General features: G+C 59.5%; 1 protein-coding gene across 3 annotated transcripts in view; it reads right to left on the bottom strand.

The window, feature by feature from the left end:
* The window catches only part of EPHB2 (EPH receptor B2), a 172,080-nt gene that overhangs the window by 112,671 nt on the left and 45,508 nt on the right, over positions 1–13,901 (bottom strand). The gene's annotated exons all lie outside the window — the stretch shown is intronic.

Raw genomic sequence — 13,901 nt, 5'->3', positions numbered from 1 at the left:
TGCTTTTTAAAGAGGAAAAAGCAATCATTATTATAAATGGAAAACCAGTATCGCTTGCCATAAAAAAGACAGTAAACACCAGATTATAATAATTAAAAATGCCTGCAAACCACCTCACATCATTTCACTCCCCAGCCTTTGGGGACCACTAGGCTCCATCAAACTGCCTCTGAAGTGTTGGAAATGTCCCCAACCCCATCCCCACTGTGACAGTGCAATCCCTCATGCCAGGGACGCTGTTTTCACTGTACACAGATAATTAATCACCGCACTACGTGACAAAGACGGCAATGTGGATGTGCGGGGGGGTACTGTGGGTTACAGGAACTGGGGGTGGAAGGCAAGGAAGAACATGCCCCATTTAGGGACAGCTTCCTGGAGGAAGTGACTCGGAGTGGAGGCTTGAAGACTGGGTTAGGAGGAAGTCAGGAGAGGCCGCGTGGGCAAGGTGCGGAGGGCAGAGGGGACAGCAGAGGCAAAGGCGAGGTGAGCAGTAGCGTGGTTTCTGGGCATTGATGGAGGGTGAGGAGCGGGGCAGGATGTGCTGGGAGCTGAGGGTGAAGCCCGGAGAGGTGGAGCTGGGGCTGCCCAGGACATGTCAGCAGCTCTCCAAAGCCCCCTTGTTGGACCATGTCCACCTGCCCACATCCTTCCCAGGCCCCTGGTCCCGTCCCATCCTGCCTAACTCTGCCCTTTGGCTTGCCTCTGGGCACTCCCACCTTGACTAGCCCTACGGAGATGCCCAGTTCCCAAGCCCTGGAGGCTCTGCTGCACAGATGAGAACACTGAGGCTGTGGCACAGATTCTCAGCATCCAGCCGAGGGCCGGAACCGGGGCCTCCAGCCACCAGCCCAGGACGCTTTCCTTGGTGGGAAGCAGGGTTCGGGCCATGGGAGCTGCCTTGGCCCTGGCCCCACTGCACTCGCACCCCCTCTCCTTCCTGGAGGCTGCACAGAAGAAAGCAATCAGGAGGCCCTGATTGCACAGGCTGGGGAGGCCCCCAGGCCCCTCCGGCTATGTGTGAAGGAGCAGTGTGCATTTCAGAAATATTTGAGCTAAAAGGGGAGACACACTGAAGTCGTTAGCGTCGGGCCCAACAGGAGGGTGGCTGCGCGGGGCCCTGGCGGGCGCTGCCACAACCCTGCTTTCAGGCTGGGGGTGGGGCTGGTCACCCTCTGTTCCCTGGTCCACCCCTGGTCAGCTCTGTCTGACCCCCTTCTTGGACCATAATTCCCCAGAGCCACCGATGCTCTTTGTCTGCACTAAGGACAGTGTGTCAGAGTTGCAAAGGAGTGAGAAAGAGCTTTTATTGAGCACCTATTGTGTGCCAGGCATTGAGCTGAGCACTCTAAATACCATTTCAGGCTTACGACAACCTGGAGGGGGGTATATACTAACAACCCCAGTTTACAAATGGGGAAACTGAGGCCAGAGAGGTGAAGAGCCTGCACAAGGGCACACAGGCAGGGCTAGGATTTGAACCCACATCTGTCTCATCCCACATCTGTGTTATTTTTAAGCGGCTGCAGCTACAGCCTTAAAAACACACACACAAAACAAACAAACCAAGAATCACCGGGGCCTTTTGTTTGTGTTTACTCTCTCCCTGGGTGGCCTGTGTGAGGACAGGAAGGGAGAGCGGGAAGGCCAGCAGGGCACAGACTGGCCAGGCCAGAACCTTGGCTCTGACGCTCCCTCGTGTGTGACTGCGGGCAAACCTGTGTGCTTCTCCGGGCCTCAGTCTCCCCATCTGTAAAGTGGGCCGTGTAAGAATGAAGGGACATCCTGCGGATACTATGCCTCCCAGGCCCCTCCCTGGGGGCAGCAGGCAGGAGGTTCCATGTCTGACTCCTTCCCCACTGCGTCTGTCCCCAGCACAGGCTGAGCGCACAGTAGGGGTGTCAGACCCCCGCACGGCCGCCGGGGGATGTTTCCAAAGCCCACGTCTGATCATGACTTCACTGAGCTTGATGCCCTTCACAGCTTCCCTGCCAGCAGGATAAAGTCCTAGGGTCTCAACAACACACTCCAGGCCGCTGCTGCCCAGGCCAGCTAGCGACATCTCAGCCGCACTTGCCTGCGTCCCTGCTGTCCAGACATCCTGAATCTCCTTCTGCTCGCAGAAGGCGCTACGTTTCCTCGGGCGCTGGCGACTTGACCATCCCAGATTTTTCTCTGTGGAAGGCCTGGCCCTTCCAGCTTTGTCAGCCTGGCTGACTTCTCTTCCAAAACTTTGCTCAAAGGCTCCTTCTAGTTGGCAGCTGGCCCTGAATTCTCCTGGGCTGAGTAACAAGGCCGTGGTCATTCTCGGAGTGTCTGCTCTGCCTGATGAGTGCCAAGCCCCGTGCTGGGCAATGGGGACACGGACACAGATCAGCAGGTCTTTCCCCGGGGACCTTCCAAGTGAGCGCCTCCCGCGTGAACTTTCTACGGGGAGGGGGAGCGGCAAAGGGAAAGGCGGGTCTGGTCTGGGAGCCAGGAAACCCCGAGGAAGAAGGGATCGGCTTTGACCAGGGAATTAGCAAAGGCACCTTGGAGGAGGTGGCGTTTGAGCTGAGAGAAGGGGAGAAGGGTGCACCACGTAGGCGCAGCTGAATCAAAGCCCAGAGGGATGAACTTCCGGGGCAGTTTGGGTAACAGTGCAAGCCTGATGCCTGGGGGAAGCAGCTCTGAGCAGAGGCTTGGAGTCAGAAGGAAGTCAGGAGTGGCTGAGTGGGAAAGGCACGGTGGGCAGAGGGGACAGCAGAGGGGTCTCGGGGGTGGGCTCTGGGCGAGGGGTTAGCATTCCTTATCCCATTTCACTGAAACGATCTGTAAACTAGGTGTTTTATTATCTCCCTGTACAGATGGGAAACTAAAGTTAGGAGAGGTTGCCCCAGGTTTCCATGGCCAGGAGGTGGTGGAGTTGCATCTGCCCCACCCAAAAGCCCACGCTCGTAACCACTGTGCCGCGCTGGAATTCCTGCCCCAGGAGGAGGGAGCAAAACGCTCCTGGAAGGATCTGGTAGCCCAGGAGGGGCCAGAACACGTAGGACCTTGGATGCGGGGCCGAGGAGTTTGGGCCTTGTCCCAAGGCCATGCAGAGCCATAGAGGATCCCTAAAGGGTGTAGTGATGCGGCCTCTCCTGAGAACATGGACATGAGAACACTGTCCGTCCGGAGCTGTCCCCTGTGTCTTTGCTCAAGACTGGCCAGCAGCCCACAGTCCAGGCAGCAAACCAGCCTGGCGTGTAACCCAAGCAGATGCCACTCTGGAGCCTTCCCAGCAGCTCCAGTTGCCCCCTGTCTGGGGCTAAAGAGGCTGAGGTGGCTCACACACAGGCCTGTCTAGAGAACCATGGCCTGGTGAGAAGCCAGCCGCAGCCTGGAGGCCAGACCCTGGCTACCAACGGCTGGGAGCTGGGGCATGCATTCCAAGGTTCAACTTGGAAATTCCAAGAGGAGGCAACAGTCAGGAATCAGGAGATGAAGTTCAGGGCTATCAGCAAGCGAGGTGACTTGAAAAAGTCACCTCTCTGAGCCTCGGTTTCCTCATCTGTAAAAGGGTGCGTCACAGGGTCGCCTGAGGATCCACAGAGGCTCTGGACACAAGGGGTTGTTGTAATATGCACATGGCTGAAGATAACAGAGAAAATCGCTAACACTCGTGGGGGCCAATGGTGGGCAAGTGCTTCATCAGCCCTGTCTCATGGACACCCCAGAGCAACTGCACAGGGAAGCCAAGGCTCAGAGTGATCAAGGACTTCTCCAAGGCCACAGGGCCAGTCCGGGGCAGGGCAGGATCTGACCTCTTTGGTCTGACCCCAGGGATCTCCCCACTCTGGGCTATGCTGCCTCCCAAAAGGAAGGGGGAAATACCACAGCTTTCATGGACCTTGCCCTGGTGCCGGCCCTGAGCTAACCCCTCTGCACACTCTGCAAGGCTGGCACCGTTATCCCTGCTGCACAGACGCGGAGACCGAGACCAGGAAGGCTCCGAGGCCTGCCCAGAGTCACACAGCCATAAAGAAGCAGAACTGATATCTGAACCTGTCTCAGCCTGACTGGCTTCGGGGAGGCCTCTCTTCCAAAAACCAGATGAGGATCAGTGCCTGAGAGGGCCTCGGGGTCACTGGCCCCGAAGTGGGGGGCGGCAGTGCCAGAGAAGCCCGGGGCAGCTCTGGGAAGGCTGCGGCTCTTCTAAGGTAACAGGCAGCACGTTGTTTTTCCAGCTCGGCCCCCTGCTCCGTCCTCGGGCTCACGGGAAGGGGACCCAGCTAATGTAAAATCCTTCTGCCCAGAACTCTCGCACACATACCCCTCCTTGTCCTCCTGCCGCCGGAGGCCCTTTTCGGCCTCGGTTGCCTGCCTGGAGCCGGCTCTTGTTTTCTCAGGCCGGGGCGGAGGAGTCCCGCGACGCCGGCTCCTCCGCTCTGTCCCCCGCCTGCCCGCCGCTGGCCTGGGCATCCGCCAGCGCCGACCGCCTGGCTGAAACCCAATCCTCCGGGCCAGCCGGGCTGCTTGCTAACAGCGGGCCGCATTGTGAGGCCAGGACTTCGGGAGAGTTTGGATTCGCTGCTTGGGGACCCACTTAACCTCCGCAAAGGACAGGATGATGGATGGGGGTCTGGGAAGGGGTTGCTGGGGGTGGGGGGTGGGCGGTAAATGAACACCAGGGCTTCCTGGGGAAGGAAAGGAAGGGAGGCAGGGCCGGGAACAGCCCTCTATACATAAGAACTCCGTCAGTCCTCAGGACATCCCCTAGGGACGCCTGTTACTGGTCCCATTTTGTACATAAACAAGCTGAAGCTCCGAGAGGTTAGGTGACTCGGCCAAGGTCACACAGCCAGTCAGAGATTGAACCCAGGCCTAATGCCCTCGAGCCTTCCTGACACATGAGGCTGCCTCTTGCAGCCAGCAGCTGCCTGGTGATTTTTAATCTTTAAAGTCCTTTTATTTCAACGAATCCGCCACAGACCAGCATTACAGAGGCTGCGGAGCCCTTTTTGACTTCATCTCGCGAGATCCTCCCAGTGACCAAGCGGCGGGAACACCAGACGGAACTCAGGCGGTCACTGTTGAGAGGTGGCAGAGCCGGGAACCACTCGGGCTGGCTAATGGAGGCAGGAGGCCTGGCACCCCAGGTTTTACAGTCGGTACCCCTTCTGAGCGGTTGCTAAATATTCTGCATCTCCTCTCTGCCCGCTGGACAGAGCTCCCGCTCAGCAGTCCGGCCCTCCAGGGGTGGTTTCTTCTCCCTGCAACGCTGCTCGTCCTCCTGACCTGCCTGGGACACTCACCCACGTCCTTCGAGACCCATCTCAAATGGCAGCTCCTCTGAGAAGCCTTTCCTGATGACCCCAGCACCCCGGCTTCCACAGTCCTATGTCCGTCATCACCCTTGCCACCCTGCCCTGTGACTTGTTTTGACCCTCAGCCCTTCGACTGGACTGTGCGTGCGGAGCGGGCAGGCTGAGTCTGGTTCACTGTGCTGACCCTCAGCCTCTGTCAAAGCCACCTCACTCCCCACTGTGCCCCGCCACCCACAGCCTGCTCAGACAGTGAAAGCTCCTTCCTGCTTATCCCGTCAGCCACGTCGGGAGGGCTGCATACACTGTATAATTCAAAGCACTTAGTGCCAGTCGCTGTGCTGAGCTGTCACGTACATCATACCATTTGATGCTCGCAACACCCTGTGAGCTAGAGCTATTATTGTGCACATTTACCCACCCACCCGTCATCCATGCACCACTCCACTCACCCAGTAACGCACCACCCCGCCACCCACCCACCCAGACACCTAACGTCCCACTCCGGTGTCGAGTCATCATTCGCATGGATCACAGCAAACCAGCTTCTCTTCCTTCCTTCATCTCTTCCTCCCTTTCTGTCTATAGACGGGGGGAATTGCGCCTCAGAGAAGTTAAGCAACCTGCCCCATGTCACACAGCTAGTAAGCGGCAGATCCAGATGAACCAGGTACCCTTTTAACCCCTCTGCCATTGTGGCCTCTTGCTTTGTGGCTTTCCTTTTCACTGCCCTGTGGTGTGCGGGTTTAATATGATAAGTCACCGCAAATCCTTTTGGATGTGCGTGGGTGTGAGTTACAAATCGATAAGGCACAGGCCGCTGGAAGTCCGAGCCGGGGTCTGCCAGGTTGCAGTCAATTAGCCAGCCTGCTGCAGGACCTGCTGGGGCTGGATCCATTTGCCTAATTGGCACTGGTATCTTCGGTGAAGGACAATGAACTCAAATCCCAGAATCCAGACCACCCTTCTGCTTCTGGGCAAGGTGTCAGGCATTTAGCCACATGAGATTTCACTGTTCATTCATTCCCCACTGACCCACAGACACATGCGTCCATCTACCGTTCCAATGACCCAGTCCTTGCAATCACCCATAAACTATCCTGCGTCTACTCACGCACCCTCTTACCTATTTGCCCACCTGCACACCTGTCCTTCCTCCCTCCCTTCCACCCATCCACCTATCTACCTGCCCATTCTCACACTCATCCAACCACTGAAGCACCCAGTCCAAGCAACTATTTATAAAATTGCTCTGCCTTCTTGCCATACATTCACCCGTTTGTCCACCGGCCTACCTCTCTCCCTATCCATCCACCCTGCCAGTTATCCCGTCCATCGGTCATCCCACTCGCCATCCCACACATCCAGCGTCCCACTTAGGTGTCCACTCATCTACCCATCTTCCCACCGAAAAAACCTCCCTCCCCCTTTTTAATTTTCACTTGTCTACCCACCTGGCCTCTCATCTACCTGCCCATCCATTTACACCACTCGCTTATACATCTAAAAAATCTGTTGTCTATCTACCTACCCCTCCCATCCAGTCGGCCTGCATTTATTGAACACCTACTATGTGCCAGGCCCATGCTAGGTACCAGAGAATCAAAACAGACATGGTCACGGGCCTAAAATAAAAATGTGCTGATCTGGGGCAAACGCTAAACCCTTAATTTCTTCCATCCCCAGTTCCCAAGGACTTTACCCTTGGATTTGGCCCCTTGCTCAGGCTGGCACCCCGGGGTCTCTCTTTCTGCCTCTAGATAACTTGTTTCATGGGGTCCCCCTTGGCCTGCAGACCTGGCTTCCCCATCGTGTCAGGCGTGGATGCGACGGAGGCCCATTACGTCCCACAAAGGGCCCCGTGAATGGGCACGTGAGCCCAGATTCAGCCTCGCCTCCGCTGCGATCCCCCGTTGCACGGTCCGAAAGGGGGTCTCAGGCATACCCAGACGTGACTCCCCTCGGCAGCGTGGGTGCGGCGACAGAACCACCAGGGCACGTCTCTGCTCAGCGTGCCTCCTCCCGCTCCCTCTCGCTCCCCGGGCTCGCTTGCCTACCCTGCCTGGCGTCTCAGGCGGCTAGGCAGACGCGGCTCTGCTGGGGTGCGTTCTCACGTGTTGATGTTTCACAAGAGTTGCCCAGCAATTTCCCATCATCGTCTGCATGATCAGAGAACCTCTACGTCGTCATCCTCAGGGACTGTTCACTCCCCACTGTCCTTGAGACCCAGAGAGCCGACGCCAGACAAAGCCAGGCCCGAGAGCTGTCGACGTGAGCTGCTGGGGCTCGTGATGTGGCTGAGAAGACACAGGACACACATGTGGGGCCCTTAGGGTGGCGAAGACACTGGGGGGAAGGGCCTCCTGAGCCGGACGCAGGCAGGAGGAGGCCGGCCAGGAGGTGAGGGAACACCTCCCACTACCCGCCACAACCCCACCATCATGGGGACCGTCTACTGAGCGCCTCCTTTGTGCCAGGCCCTGTGCCAGGCTATGGGTTTCTAGGGTCACATCTAAGCTCATCTAAGCCTCCCAAAACCCTTTAAGGGATGTATCACTGCTCCCACTTTGCAGATAAGTAAACTGAGGCTCGGTGAGGACACGTTAGTGAGCCAAGATCCCCTGCAAGTTAGTGGGGAAGGCAGACTCTGATTTCTGGGCTGTGTGACCCAAATTCCTTGGTGACCCTGAGGAGATTTTTGGGAGTTCAACAATCTTTTGGGGTCAGGACGGGTGGAGGGGCTTCCAGGCCCGAGGGTGGCAGCACAGCATCAGGGAGTAGGTATGAGGTGACCCCAGAGGTGGCAGGTGGTCAGCAGGAGGAATGGGCAGGGAACGAGGCCACCGGACACCCCGTCCGGTGCCCCTCCACCACAGCCGGTGGCTGCCTGTGCAGCCTGCAAAGTGTCTGGGGAGGACGCCGCCTGCTACAGGAGGTGCTCGAGGTGAGCCGTGACAGCCACTTCACCTGCAACGGGCTTCCCTGGGCCTCGGGTGGGAGATGGTGCAGAGGAGACATCTGCCTGTGCAGGAGACCGTTCCATGAGGTCACGGAAGGCTCCCCGGGGAGGTCAGCCACCGTCCTCAGAGGGCGCGGCCCCTCTTGCTCACCTGGGGTTTTACAGGCCTCAGGCCAGCGCTGCCCAGGAAACCGACCAGGTGCGGATGGGTCAGGCAGAGATGCGTCCATCACCATCCAGGCCAGTCTGACATTCAAGGCCTTTTGTGGGCTGACCCCGAACTCTGACCCCGACTGTACCTCCCTCTACCCCGTGAGGCCAGCCTGCTCACTGTCAACCCACACCTTCTTGTCTGCCGCTGCCGGGCCTTTGCTCTTGGCCATCCCCCTGCTTGGAACACTCTCTCTGAAAAGGTGGGAGTGCGGCGGGCAGGCAGGGGCTCAGCCCGGGCAGGGAAGAGGAGTTCCTTAAATCTGCCGGACTCCCCTGTTGCCTCCCTCACTCCCCACCCAAGCCGCTTCCTCTGTCCAGGGTGCCCCCCTTCTTCACCCAGAAAACTCCTCTTTACCCTTTAAGATTTAGCTCAGGCACCTCTTCTTCCAGGAAGCCTTCCCTGACCACCAGCTCCCTTGTCCAGCTTGGGTTAGATGCCCCTTGACTGGGCCACTCCTCTCCAGAGTGTGTCTGACGCCCTTTTCTAGACTGGCATTTGGATGGGGGCAGGGGTCCTACAATGCTGGCTGCTGAGCAGAATGTGGTGAGCCCTGGTGTCCAGTGTGACCAGGAGACAGCTCCCCTGAGGCACAAGGAGGATGTAGGACGGTGAGCAGGTGGCCTGTGCTAAGTCCAGAAACACCCCGGCCGGGTCTGCCTCAGAGCTCAGCTAAGAGCAGCCTTCTCAAGCAGCTGGCTGTGCCACTAGGCTGGTCCACCTAGGAGACCACAGGACCACTGGCCACAGTCAGGCCCTGACCAGCCCTCAGCCGCCCAGGACGACACTGGAGCGCCTCCTTACCAGGAATTCTGTGGGAGTGGGGGCAGCGGCGGCAGCGGGAGCAGCTGGGGGTGGCCCCAGCAGACCCGCTGACGCTGGGAACAGGCTCAGGAATTCCTGCTCTAATGGAGAAATTGGATCTGGAACCTCAAGCGTCTCACCATGCTGGTGTGCACCCCCCTGGGGTGGGCTGCGTCTTTGAGAGGGTACGGGTGTTCGGTGGGGGGTCCTGCCCCCTCACGCTGACTGCTGTTCCTGACCTCGTCCCTGCTGGCCCTCTCCTCCCCACACCCACCCCAGCCCTGTGGCCTCAGTGACCTCATCTCGGGACCAGGAGCACCAAACAGGCCTTCCTCCAGGAGCGGATGCAAAGCTCTTCGCACAAGGCCTTGCACAGTCGGCTTAGCTCAGGCGAGGTTAGTGCCACCATTTTTACCCAACCGATCGAGTCACCCGAGACCAACGGCCCTGAGAGTCCTCTGGGAGGAGACGGGATGGGCAGCGGCATTTGAACAGGGACGGCGATCCTAACCCTGCCTCCCAGCTACTGAGCACTTGCTGTGTGCCAGGAACTGTGCCAGCTACTCTCACAGGTGCTACCGTTTGGTCCCCTTCCCACAGACCAGGACAAGGCGGCTCAGGGAAGGGCAGTGACTTGCCTGGGGTCACCAGGGAGTTGGCGGCAGCACTGGGATTCTGAGCGCCGTCTGGGGCTTCCCGCTGCCTCCCCCTGACGCTCAGCAAGTCCCTGGTGCTGGGCCTGGCAGGGAGCATTAACTTGGCCTTATTTAAAGTTGCAATTATCTGTCCCATTTCCCGTTGGTTACAACTGAGCTCTCTGGGGAGGCGGGAAGACCCTGACGGAGGCTGCCGGGAACAGGGAGTTAGTTGCTAAGGAAGGAATCGTCCCTGAGCCAGGAACTGAATGAACGTGGCGGACGTGTGCTCCCTCCCGTCCCTGGGCCCATCGCCCCTCTGCCCCTGCCCCAGGGGGCTGACCAGGCTAGCTGGGAGCCGGGAGGGGCTTCCCCGAGGTGGGCAGGCTCCTGGTCAGTCCTGCAGAAGCTGTGAAGGGGTCACGCCAGGGGCAAAGGCATAAAAATAGCCCCCGGTGTAGAGATGGGAAGACTGAGGCAGCCTGGGGGTTGGTCCAAGACCCCATGGCGAGGCAGCCGTGTGTGGGGCCTAAAAGTCAGCCACACGGACCTAGAGAAGGGCCCCAGGAAGCTCTTTGAGGTGGAGAGATGGAGCTGGGGAAGGGCCCTGGGGATGGAGCAGAGAGTGGCAGTGTCCACGGGCGCTGACGCGGGGTCTCTATGGGCCAGTGCCTCCCGAAGAGCCTGAGAAGGGACAGCACGCAACGGGAGCCTTGTTCTACAGACAGGACACAACTCTGAAAGAGAGGCTCGCACCAAGGCTGTGTGTTGGCTACTCAGTGGCGTGGCCAGAATCAGTGGCCAGACTATCTGGCTCCCAGCCCCGCACTTCCCCTGGGGACAGAGAATTCTTCAGGCGTGCGTACATCCACTTCCCTCTCCCCCACGCCACCCATCTCCTCTCCTCCGATTCCAACACCCTCCCTCGCTGAGCACCTACTGTGCGCCCAGCACGGCCCCAGCCCCTGCCTGGAGGAACCCCCAGACTGGCGAGGGCAACACCGGATCCAGGATCCAGCAGCTCTGGCTCTTGCCGCCGGAGCGAGGGGCAGGGGTGGACGGTGGGACCAGAGGGGCAGGACAGCAGGAGCCTGGCGGCGGAACACAAGGGTAGGGTCCAAACGCCAGGGAAGCAGAATATCCCGTGGTGTACCCCAGGGAGCCGGGAGTGTGGGCTCGGCAGTCAGATCTGCATTTGCACCCCACTTCCTAGTCCAGCGACCTCAGGCAAGCCACCTCCTCCCCTTCCCGAGCTCGGAATGGGAACAGCATCACCGGCGCTCGCCTGGCAGGCAGCTGTGACCATGAGGTCATGCCCGGAGAGCCCTTAGCCCAGGGCCTGGCTCTAGGACGTGCTCGGTAAAACTCTGGCTGTCGTTACTATAACTCGCATTCCTACACAACCAGGCACAAAGCAGTCAGTCACTCAGTGGAGTGGAAATCACGGTGTTGTTATCATCCGCATCAGCCAGGCCCCGCTGGTCCAGAGAAGGCTGACGCCAGCTTCCTCGTCTGTGGTCGACGGAACAGTGCCCCCCACCCACTCCGCCCTGTCCCCAGAGATGTCTGCATCCTAACCCCCAGAACCTGGGACTAGTAGCTCACCCAGCAAAAGGGACTTTGCAAATGAGATTAAGTAAAGGATTCGGAGATGGGGAGGTTAGCCAGGGTTATCCAAGTGGGTTGAGGCCATCACAGGGATCCTTAGGAGAGAGGGGCAGGAGGGGAGTCAGCGAGAAGCGAGGATGGGAGCACAGGTGCAGTGGTGGGCTCTGACGACCGAGGGGGTGGGGCTGCAAGCCCCCAAATGCACGCAGCCCCCAGAAGCTGGGGAAGGCGAGGACCAGACACTTCCCTAGAGCGTCCCTCTGCAGAGCCTGTAGCCCCGCTGACATCCAGACTTCAGCCCAGGGAAACCCGTCTCGGACTTCTGACCCCCAGGACTGTAACAGAATGAAAGTGTGTTGTTTTAAGCCACTAAGATGTGGTAGTTTGTTACAGCAGCAATAAGACACTAACATATCGTCCTTAGCAGAGAAGGTGGGCATCTCCGGCGCACCAGCGACTGCTCCGTCCTCAAGAGCCCCACCCGCTCACTTCCACCGCCGAGGACAAGCCCAGCCCCTCTGCTGACAGAGGGCAGTGGTGGGGGTGAGGGGTTGAGGGTTCGAAGGTGTGGCTGAGGAGAGCCCTCCCTGCGTTTCCAGTCCTGCTCGCCCCTGTGTGTGTGTCCCAAAGAGGCTTGGGACTGGCAAGGCGGATCCTGAGCCTGTGTGATGGGCACTGGGGGGCCCAGCAACAGTCTCCGTCTCTATGCTGGAGGGCGGGAGAGCGGGCTGGGGGTGGGCTCCTCTTGGGGCTACTGTCTGTCTAGTGTTTAGCACGGGCCAAGCCTGGGAGACCCCAGTCTCCCCAAGGCCTGGGAACTATTATCAGCCCCATCTTACAGGTAAAGAAACCGGGACTCCCACTTAAAGAGAAGTGACATGACTTGCCCAAGGCCATCCGGCAGGGTGTGGTCTGGCTTCTGCTCGTTCAGGCCCAGACCCGGGGAGCTCTGGCCCTCCCTGGGTGCCAGGCGGACCTCTGCTGCAGGCCAGGCCCTGGGGCCCGGGGCCAGCCCCTGCCCCTGCCCCGGCACTCTCTGGGACTTGGGGATACGAACCATGCTCCCCCATCCACCTCACAGAGGTCCACATGGTAGCTGAAGTCACAGGTGCAGGGGGCCCCTGCAGAGGGCGGCACCCCTGGGGGAGGAAGGGACCCTCTGAGAATCACAGCACCAGCACCCCTAGTGATGCCAGCCCTTCCTCACGGTGAGCGGCGGCAGCCTGTGCAAAGCGGTCCCCAGCACGACCTCCCTCAGGCTTGCGGTCACACTCCCATTTCCCAGAAAATAACCGTGATGAGAACGAGCGTGACCTCGGCCATCCATGAGCTCCTACCCACGCCAGGCACCCCGCTGAGCGCTCGCTGCTGTCCTCTCACGCTGCCGTCCCTCATGTCCCCTCGGAGGAAATGCCAGGATCAGCCTCCTTCCCGACTGGCACACTGGGGCTCGGAAGCCCTCTCATGTGGCATCCTCGGGAGGTGGGAGCTCTAGCTGAAGGCCCTGGGGACCCGGGGGCAGGTGAGTCCAGAGTCCACTCAGTGGGGCAGTATATGCCTCCAAGTCGATCGTCCTGTGCCTCTCGTGAACCCCAAGACGCTGGACACCAGCACCTGGAGCTCCCCAGTGCGCACCCCCCTGCCCCCCCGTTGGTGTTATCGGGAACACCGCGCCTGCGCCCGGCCCCTCCCGAGAGACGCTGGCCTCAGATGACTTCCCGGTGGTGCCGGTGCCAGGCGGGGAGGAGCGGGGAGGCAGGCTGGGCGTCTCTGTCACAGCCGGCTTCAGAGCCTGCGAGGAATCCCAATTGAGCTATTTTTAATGTGCTTCAATTTTCATTTTCTTTTATTGGAAAACACAGATGGTGACTCACTGCCCCTCACACACACTGAGCGAGGCGCCGACAGGGAGAGCGGTGCGCAGCCAGCACGTGTCCGCCCCTCCGGGGCCTGGGGAGCCGGAGCCGGCAGCCCAGTCCTGTAGCTGCCTGGGGCCTCAGTTTCCCCAGCTGTGAGCGGAGGTGGCCCGAAAGCCCCCACTGGCTCCAGAGTCCACAAGGGTCTGGGCTGGAACAGGGGAGGAAGCTCCAACTGGACAGTGGCCGCAAAGGGCATCCTGTGCAGTGGACACTGTTACTGGTGAAAGAGAGGTACAGGCAGGGGAGGGACCACTGTTGGCCACGGGGAAGGGAATTATCTTAGTGACACCTCCTAAGGTGTCACTAAGGCTTTTGCATTTACAGATGAGGAAACTGAGGCTCGGGAGATGGGGTGCCCTGCCCAAGAGCCCAGTGGCTGCGGGGGGTGGCGTGGGCGGGGCAGAGCTGGGCGCTGACCTGGGCGGCTTCAGCACGTCCCCGATCCTCATTCTCACCCCCCTCCACATCGCGCCCGTC

This window comes from Phyllostomus hastatus, unplaced genomic scaffold (genome assembly GCF_019186645.2).
Source record: "Phyllostomus hastatus isolate PE091 unplaced genomic scaffold, TTU_PhHast_1.1 phas_scaffold_182, whole genome shotgun sequence".
Taxonomy (NCBI): Eukaryota; Metazoa; Chordata; class Mammalia; order Chiroptera; family Phyllostomidae; genus Phyllostomus; species Phyllostomus hastatus.
The sequence above is the reverse complement of the archived record's forward strand: the minus strand, read 5'-3'. Positions and strand labels throughout refer to the sequence as shown.